Below are 10,396 nucleotides of genomic sequence, written 5' to 3' on the forward strand. Positions count from 1 at the left end.
TCATTTAAATCATCATCGTTTTAATTGTGAAAACTTATATATGGTCGTCTCGTTAACAACATTCAAACCTTTGTGACTCGTCCATCGTTCAACTTGTTCTCGTATTAACAAACCACCAAAGGGTAAGTTAACAAACATCAGATTCAGTCGATACCCACAACCCCCACACATAACCATGGGTGTAGTAAAGTAACGGAATTTGTCAGATCCTATGGTACCATAACCTAATACTGGTCGGCTTGATCAATGCTAATGAATGTCATTCGTTATGTAACTACAACCAACAAGTTCGTTCACTTTATCGAAATCGTTCTTAGTTTTGTAAAAATCGTTTTAATCGTTTTTGAAACCATCGTTTAAACCTTGAAAACATTTCGTACATATGAATCATCCCAAAACATTTAAAAACAGTAAAATAGGGGAACTATGTACTCACATGTAGTGCAAAGTATCCTCGATCAAATAGAACTTCAACAAACTCGAGCAAACCAGAGAAATCAAGTAGCTCCTAGTAATCGAACCACTAGTCAAACCATAGACGCCTAAATCGGAAGATCGGACAGAATGAGGTCTTGTAAACCAAATGAGTGTTGGAACTCATGTGATATGGTTTAACAAAGCCTACACCTAAATCGGAACCTAACCTAAGTGCTTTCGACCCATCGTGACCCATTAAGGTAGCTTACGTTACTTTAACGCGTCGTGCGCGCAAAAGCGCGTTCGAGACGTCTAACTAGTCTTATGACAAGTATTATATGCCCATACATGTTTAATTATGTTACATAATCAGTTACGTGCCAAAAGTTTAAGTTACATATGCTTAATTACCAATTATATATGAAAAGGGTATTTTGGTAATTTACCAAGGGCACATAAACTACATATCATGCGACTAATCAAACCTAAGTGACCATAAGGTATAACCCCGGAAGGTTATTCCTTATGCTACTATGGTCACTAAACGTGTTTGGTCGGATCCTAATGATCGACCAAACGGGTTGTGTTCGAAAGTCTAAGCGGGTGTTTAGTCCGCTTGACTTACGACTCTACATAAGCACTAAACTAACAAGTGACGAGCTAAACATGTCGAAACATGTTTAGTTAAGTTAGAAAACAGGTTTTGATATCAAAACAAACGGTTTTGACATCCTAGAGTAGTTTGGTTACAAAATACGCGAGAAAACGCATTTTGGCCGAAACTACGACTCGCCACTGAGCCTAGATAACGTGGTAATCAGTAGGTATAGTCACTAGGGACTATAACCATCGTGATTACGCTCACGTTATGAAGTTCAAACGAACTTCGCGTTGACCATAAACTGGTCAAAGCAGAAAGTCAAGCACAGTTTGACTTTAACGATAGAAACGAATGAAAAACGCGAAAGAATACTTACAGAAGGTCCCCGCAAGGTTTGATTCTAAGTAATCTCAGGTAGGAAGTGCACAAATACAACCACTTAGAGAAAACTCAGATCAAATGTGGGAATGAATGAAGTGAAGGTTGGGTATTTATAGGAAATCCACAACCGTTAGGATCGTTTCTTGAAACCCGAGCTTCGATCCAAGCCCTACACATCATACCCACTGATTTGAATACCATGGGAGCCTTCAAACCAGCCCATAGAATGGCCAAAACCATGAGCATAAGTGTGTAACAGCTGGAACAAGCTGGAAAACACATTTTGCTGATCTAGGAGGTCCTTACGGACCGTATGAAGATGTGCTTACGGTCCGTAAGCCTTGTGCAGATCAGCCAAGTTTGAAAAATGGCAGAACAGGCCCCTGAAGCCCCAAACTTGATTTTTAAGCATTTTTGGCACGTTTAAACCCCGTTAACCCCATTTTAAGGCTCTAAAATGAAGTTAAAGTATAGGGAACTTAAAATGTGCTTAAAAATATCTCGGATGTCGGCTCGTTTGGTCGTACGATTGCGTTGTTCGGTTAATTACGACAGGAGTCGTAACGAACGCAAAAACGATCCAAATTGCGCGACGAATGGATTTTTATTATGCCAAACATTAAAACATAATATTTTAATGCTTACATAAATTTTTGGATGTCCGGATGTATTCAGAACGTAAGATATGCGCGGAAATGCAAACTTGTGCACTTTTTGACGCTTTTAGTCCCTATTGATCAATAAAGTTTATTTTAGCATACCGAACCCCTCAAAGCCTATTTCTAAGCTATGTAAAGGTTATTTAGGGTATGTTTAACTTATGATCAAGTTCCGGAGTGTTCGTTACTATACAAATCGGTATAGTTTCGTAGTTTGACACAAATAGTCCCTGCGATCGAACAAACTTGATTTCAACACACCAAACCATCCAAAACTTATTACTAAGTTATGTGGAGGTTATTTAAGGTATGTTAAGCCTATTTCACTATTCCGGAGTGTTTGTTGCGTTAAACTGGTTATATTTACGCATTCGTGCGCATATAACCTTCCAGAAAGCGATTTAGAGCTTGAAATCGGAATCGATTTGAATTGAAAATTTTACCAACACAAATACACACATAATAACACAAAAACACGCGTAATAACACCAAAGCACATTGTTTTATTAATAATCAACATTGTTTTACATCGCACCACGACTACAGAACACAGTTGTCACACATTGGAGTAGATGAGTTAACAACGGGCGCATGTCCATGACGTATGTGTTATTCACCCATGGAGCCCTCATTACAATCCAATCCCTGGGAATGACAAATCCCGGACGTAACACAAAGCAAGCCTTGTCAGTAAACAGCATCGTGTACTTGTTATCGCAGATTTAAGATACCGACATTAAGTTATGCTTCAATTCTTCAACATGGTTCACTTTGTGCAGCGTTATTTTTCCATTTATCATCGATCCTTCTCCGGTGATATAACCACCTTTCTCACCAGCAAAATTAAGATAACCACCACGAATTTGTTTTAAATTATTCAGTAACTCTTTATTCCCTGTCATGTGTCTGGAACATCCACTATCGATATACCAAATATAGATAGCCCTCTTTAGCTGCTCCTACATTCACCAACAAGGAATTTAGTTAGAATGTGGGACCCAATCCATGATGGTCTTGGGTCGTCCCGATTCATCTACATAAGAAAACTCCTTGAAATAACTGTCATCGCCATTGTGCCCTACATTTCCACTTCGGAAGTTGTTAGAGTGGTTCCCCGTAAATTGAGGATTATATGGAGTTGATGATCGGTTGTTATATCCAGATTTTCCGAAACCTCGGCTTCCATAGTTTTTGTATCCAAAACTTTGACACCTCGGAGTCTCAAAATTCCTACCAAACCTAGGAGCATCACTATTTGTTGAGAATGATCGTGTTTGATTATCCGAATGCGGTCTTTGATTTCAAAATCGGGGGTGATGCATTTCGGTCATTCACAAATTGGTTCTGAGCATGAGGTCTAACATAGTCGTTATTAGATCGTCCAGAATGTTGAACATTCTTTTGTGATTGAAAAGTAACACGATTTTAGCGTCGGTGAGGTGTTTTCTCACGACCATCATGTTTTTCTGATGAAGTTTCTGTCACACCCTGACTGTTGCGGAAGCGTGGTTATTTGGTGTGACTTCTTAATACCATAGAAACAATCATAACAATGCTATATGATAAAAACACGAGATGTTTATCCATTAAAAGAGTTTAGAAAATACCACAACAACATTGTCTGAAAACATCAATACCGAATTAAGTTACAAACCATGACGTGTTTAAACGAGTTCACAAAGACTCAACAAATGTACTTAAATAAAACCTGAGTTTAGAATTATGTATCTCGTCCAGGAAAGGAATACACCCTCTAAACTCAACAACCCGGGATAACATCTTTTATTCAAACGCAGCTTGACACATGCATACCCTGCCAAATCCACTAGTTCCCTGAAATACATGTAGTTTGAAAAATCAACAAAAGTTGAGCGAGTTCATGTGTATGTCTGTGTGTATAAACCGTTAAAGTATGTATGTATGTATGTATAAAAGTCCCTGGTATGTAGCAATTAAGGAAAAAGAGATCACCAACGGGTTGCAAAGCCAATGGTATGTGTGAAATGGTGTAGGAAGACTCAAACCTAGCAAATTTGTTACCGGGCCTCCGGCTGGAAAACATTGTCACCACTATGGGCCATCCTGGTTCCCATGGGTGTGGGCTCGCTACACTCAAATAGATCTATCACTCATGTCCCTCGATCCTATGACGAGGATTAATGGCCTTAAGTGTCGTACCCACCCTTCACATGATCTAGTAGTAAACCCTCCTTAAGCTAATCATACCATGTAATAAACGTTTGTAATAATCATAACATGTATTTCACCCCTGAAGTATAAGACTGAAAACAGTTAAAAGAAAAGGGGGACATGAACTCACAGTAATGCGTCTTCAGTATCGTCAACTCAAACTCTGTCAGCTACACGACAACCTACAACGTACTAATGTCTATTAGACGAACGGGTCGTGCCTTGGCTTAGAGTTTAATGTTTTTGAGTTGCGTTTCTTGTGTCTCCGAATATTATTCCATGTTATAATTATTTGTTAAAATAATAATTATTTTAACTTTAATTATATTTATGTTGGAATAATTGTTTAATCAATATCTTTGGTATTAATACTTCTCAAGTATTTTAATTTCCGTATTTCCTTCCCAAGGATGGGGGTATTTATACACGAATTTTGTAGTTCTGAGAATATATTGTTAAGTCCCACTTAGAAAATACATATAGCTTATTTGTCAAAAATAATGTATTCCAAAATATATATATTTTTCCCCAAAAATAATATATTTTCACTTCTTGTATCCAAAACGATATTTACCAGAAATGTATTTGTAAAAGTATTTTCCAGAATATTTCATAAGTTACGTTTTTGCGTTCGGTTTCACAATATCCAATGAGTAACTTAAATATTTATTCCTTGCGATATTTTTGGTATTATTTTGGAGTTGTAATTGTTATGGTATTTGTTAAGTTATATTATTTTACCCTAAAATAATATAACTAGTCCACAAAATAAACAAATATCCACACAAGTGTCTTAGTATAAAATATATATTCTAAATATATATTTACTCATTTTATTTACAAAAACCAACCTCCGATACTTTGTATTTTTGTAACAAAACCTATGGCAAAGTTTATATTGAAAAACAAAGTTAAAAATATACTTGTAACACTTGTTTAGAAAATAATTTCTAAGTGTTGGAATTTTTAGAAAATTTCGCCATAGTTTCCTTTGTAAATGGAGGTGTCCATGCTATTTAGCATATCATTTTCTTTTCGAAAACCATTCAAACAATCAACAACAATTTACTAAACCATATTACACTTACCAAGTGCAACAACTATTCCACTTACAATACAACATGAACTTGATTTTTCAAAAACGCGTAGTATCTTGGTAAAGTGTTTAGTGGGTTTAGTTACCCTCCAAAGTGTGTTTACTTCTTTTAAAATCTCATTCTTGCAAAGATTTGGTGTTTACAACTTGTAAACATAATTTACAAAAATGTTTATCCATAGCATTTTCTTGTTTCTCTAGGCTTTGTTTACTTGTCTTTCCACTAAAAATAGTGTAGATTTAATAAAGACCATGATCTTTCAAGAAGCATCTTTTTAAACTTGGTTCCTTTAGAAAAATCATTCACAAGTCTTGGATTTACAAGATTACTAGTTCACTTTGTTTGTCATTTTACAAGAAAATCATTTCATTATCAAGTTCATGTCTAAATAAGAAGATGATCATTTCATGTAAACACATAATCACCTCTTATCTTGTTAGATCATGTTTTTAATCATAATCTAACAAGTTTTACATGATGATCAACAGCATATTACCAAGAAATCAACAAGCAATCATCATCTATACACTAAACAACATCATATTAACAATATTACATCATGTTTCATCTATTTTTTTATCTTATGTAAAGCTTATGTTCATGATTCAAGTTTATGTTCTCTTAGTGTTCATATGATAATCATCAAACAACAACTTTTAACCACTAAAATATGAAGTAAACAAGAGCGTACAAGAAGCTTGCTACTAGCTTCAAGCTAGGGAAGAACAAGATGAAAATGTGGTGGATAATAGCAAACGAAGGTGGTCCTTCAAGTTTCGTGAGCACCGAGCCTCGTTAGTGACCTTCTAGCACCTTGAGATACACTTGGATTGGATGAGTGAGAGCCGAAAATTTTTGTGGTGTGAGGGGGTAGTTCGGCCGAGCTTTGTAAGAGGGAGAGAATGAATTGTGGTGTTGTGTTTTGTGAAGAAGATGATGGTACATATAAGCTCTAAACTCTTTAGTCCAATGGTTAATATGTTTGTGAAGTACACTACAAAATCTTGATAACTCCTAGAGAAGATTATGAAGATTTAGAGAGATTATGTAAATCTTTGGGGTGGGCCACTAGTGAACCGTAAATCATATATTGGGGGGTTAATTGTAATTTTTGATGGTAAAAGAGGTAATTAGTGGAAGGTTACTTGCAAAGTTTAGTGTTTATGTGTGTATCATGCTTTATGTAGGGTGTTTAAGTGTTCGGGAACCAATACTAGCTCAGAAAAATAAAAACAATGTTTTTAGCAATATTTTGGTGTTCCGGGTAATGTCCGGTTGTTCGGTTAGATACCGTTCCGTTAAAGTGTCAAGTTATACCGTATAGTGTCTTTTATGTAACTTTTTGTGACACTTTTAATTCCCGACACTTAGGAAAGCATACAAGACCATTTTGCCCTATTTTTACACATTACTAGCATGTTAAAATGCTGAATTTTGATGTTTAATGCAGAATTCTGCAATTTAAGTGGGTTTTAGGTACTTTCCGGCACTTAAACTATCACCTAGAGACGCAGTTTTATGGTCCTCACTTCCCTACACTCCATACTAGTGTAGTACCTTGTCTCTGGCCCTTACGGGGTCTCAAAATATTGTCTGTCTATGTACTGGCACTGTCAGTATATTTCTGAGTTATCCGCTAACTGTGCTAACTGTGCTTCGTGCATCATGTATGTCACTAAAGTTTGTATGTAATAAATGGTGTGACAGTATGAAATGTGATGCACATGTAGGTATGATACAGAAATCATAAAGCAGTTTATGTCATCAGTTGTAATTAAGCACAGTCATTAAGCACAAATTTAATATTAATTAATCGTACGAATACCTGTAATTATGAGGGTTGTCACAGTTCCTGATCCTCGACCAGCACAGATATCAAATGGTTCCTCCTTATGATCTTGGCATTGATGTGACTTAACTTTTGATTTAAGAGCGGGTTTTGTTTCTTGCTTAATCACTTTATCTTTTTCAACCTTATGATTTTTACCGTTTTTCTTAGAAACACTAGTTGTTTCGTTTTCCGGTTTATCAATTAAAGTTTTCTTTGAGCAGCATCAACGAGAGATTTACCCTTGTCACTTGGACAACTTGTGGCAATGTGTCCCTTTAGTGAAACTTATAGCATCGTCGAACTTTTGCAACATTCTTTGGACGTTCCTCTTGACTGTTTGAAGATGATGAAGCTTTAGTGGGATTTTTCAAAATTTATGTAACAAACTAAGAGTTTGACCCATTTTCAATTTTCTTGATCTCTTGATTAAAATCTTCCCCTTTAACAAATTCAGTTTTTGGGAGATTCTTCAAATTCCTTTGAGATTTCCCACGGTGTTTTGGTTTCACATTAGCATTTTGAACTTGATTAAAAATTTCTAAAATTTATTGTTTATCAAATTCTCAATGTTTTCAAAATTCATCTCACTTTTCTTAGTGGCTTCACTCATCTTCGACTGTTCAGAGTCTGATGCAGCGTCAAGCTCAGATTCCGACTCACTTGGAGGATTAACAGTCAGAGGGATTGTTGGTACAAAATTTTCCAATTTGGGATCAATGCTTGCCATCGATGTATAGTTATGGTTAGTCGATGGAGGAAATTTACTATAATCGATGCCAAACATTTCATCCTAGGTTTCTTTGAGACGTTGGTTGTTAATGTAGAAATTCATCAATTCAGATGAATGCCCAAACTTTTCGATTTTACTTTGCAACTCTAAAATCATATTATCTTTTTCAAAAATAATTTTGTTCTTTTCTAAAATACAATTTTGGTTCAATTCAACTTCTGATTTAACTCTTAATTTTTAACAGTTGCCTGAGCCACACGTCTTTCAAATTCAGAGATATCATTTTTCAGTGCTTTTATCGTAATTCGGTGTTCATTATCCAAACAAGACAAAACAGCAGTGAGTTCTCTGGATTTTTCTAGATCAGCAATCAAATTTGTATTATGAAGTGTGTATCTATCAATTTTAGCTACAAACTCTACGCATCTATCGCAACGCTTATCTACGGAAGTCGATTTTACCTCAATTCTAGTCATGAATGCACAAGCTTCCTTATCCACAGAATTTTCTTCCAACTTTTGAGCTTCTGCATCGGCAAATTCCTACATTTTAACAGTGGAGATCTTGAACTCAAAACATTTATTCATTTCTCCATTTTCTGTTCTTTTCGACCTTCCTGTTGCTTCCTCTTTCAAGTTTTCTTCATTATCAGCAGCTTTAATCACTTCCATTTCTTCACCCATAACCTCAGCTACAATAGCGAGTTCTTCTATATCGGCTTCTTCCATAACCTCTTCACACATTACTTCTTCGATAATTTCAGCCATAAAGGATTGCGAAACTATAGCTCCCGAGATACTTTCCAAAGCACAACCCCAGTCATAAGGCTCGGTCACTTCCTGTAGAAGTTGAACCACCAAAGCATTGTTTGCAGAAGGAATAAGATTTTCTGAAGCATTTGAGCGGGAATTTGAGGTTGAAGCACTTGTTGTACTTGTATGAGGTCCTGAGCTGTTTCCTTGTTGATAACTGCTTTTTCTGTTGGACCTCTCCATCTTAGGCTTTCGACAATCTCGTGCATAATGCACGTAGATGCTACAATTGTAGCACTTCACCGTGACATATCAACGCACATTCAAGTCTTAGTCTGACCACATATGAACTTTTTCCCTGTTTTCAAAAGAAATTTCTTCTCTCTTCGAACCAATAACGCCATATTAAGTTGAAGGTCAAGTTCTTCCATTTCATCTTGGTCTATGTGGTCAAATCTTCATCTAGACTCGATTGTTCTATAAGCTTTCCAAGGCAACAGTTTTCGTAGGCGGTCATGAAGGATGCCAAGAGACTCATGTTATCTTCTATCAGTTTTAACCAGTTAGGATCCAACTTTGGAATGTTAAAGCTTGTTGCTTGAGACTTCTGAATTCCACCAGATGAATACATTCCTTGACTTGAATTTGCGATACCACTCGAAACATTAGCATTATTGCTTATAAAAGCATGTTGACTTGAATGGTCTTCACTTTCAGAGTATAGGGCAACACCAGCTCCACCATTATTGCCCTGATCTACCGGTTTTGCAGCTTTATACAACTGAGGATCCTGAATCTTCTCAAAATCAGATGCTTGGTCTTCCGTGTTCCAAGCATATCCCTTCAACCTTTGCACAGCATCTTCCAAAGAAAGCTCTTCATAGAGAACACCTTCTTTAATCAAGGTCGTATACATGTTCCATTCTTTAGGAAGGAAGTTTAAGAACTTCTTGACTTTCTCAAACTCCGTGTAAAGACCTTCCTGACTTCGATCAAGCTCACTTAACAAGTGATAAAACCTGTTCACGGTGTCATCAAAAGATTCATTCTTTAAGGCTTTGAATGCAACAAATTGAGTCTTCAATCGTTCTAAAAGTCGCTTCTTATATATGGCATTTTCTTCGTAACGTTCAATCATGCTATCCCATAGCTCCTTCGAAGTATTTCGTTTATGAAAAGTATGAAGTATGGATTGCGTCAGAGCCATTGTTATCATGGACATGGCTTTTCTTCACATTCACAGAACTTTTTATGCTTGTCAGTAAGAGCCAAATAAGTGTCGATAGTTAAAGTTCTAATCGGTGTAGCTCCACAACCCTTACAATGCATAACCAAATTTTGATATCCTTAGCTCTCACATATCTCTCAAATCGTTCGTTCCATTCTGGGAAATCAAGCCCGTTTATTAAGAGAGTAGGTTTGTCGTTACTCCTCACTTCAGCATTGTGCTTGATATTTTGGATCATCGCAGTCGGATTGTTTGCCATTTTGACAAAGATTGAATGAACAGAAGGTTCACAGTAGGTTTTCCTTGAAAAAGTTTCTAAGTCTAGAAAGTTCGGAGACAAAAGGTTAACTTGGAAATACGGAGTGAAAAGTCCAGAGAATATCAGAGTCAGGAAAAACCCAGATCAAAACATGATATAAAACACTCAAACTCGGACCAACACACTTAACTTAAATACGAAAACACAGAAACTCAAAATCCAAACAACCAAACCTTTAAACTCGGAACAAA

The sequence above is a fragment of the Helianthus annuus genome, chromosome 7 (assembly GCF_002127325.2).
Source record: "Helianthus annuus cultivar XRQ/B chromosome 7, HanXRQr2.0-SUNRISE, whole genome shotgun sequence".
In the NCBI taxonomy this organism is placed as follows: Eukaryota; Viridiplantae; Streptophyta; class Magnoliopsida; order Asterales; family Asteraceae; genus Helianthus; species Helianthus annuus.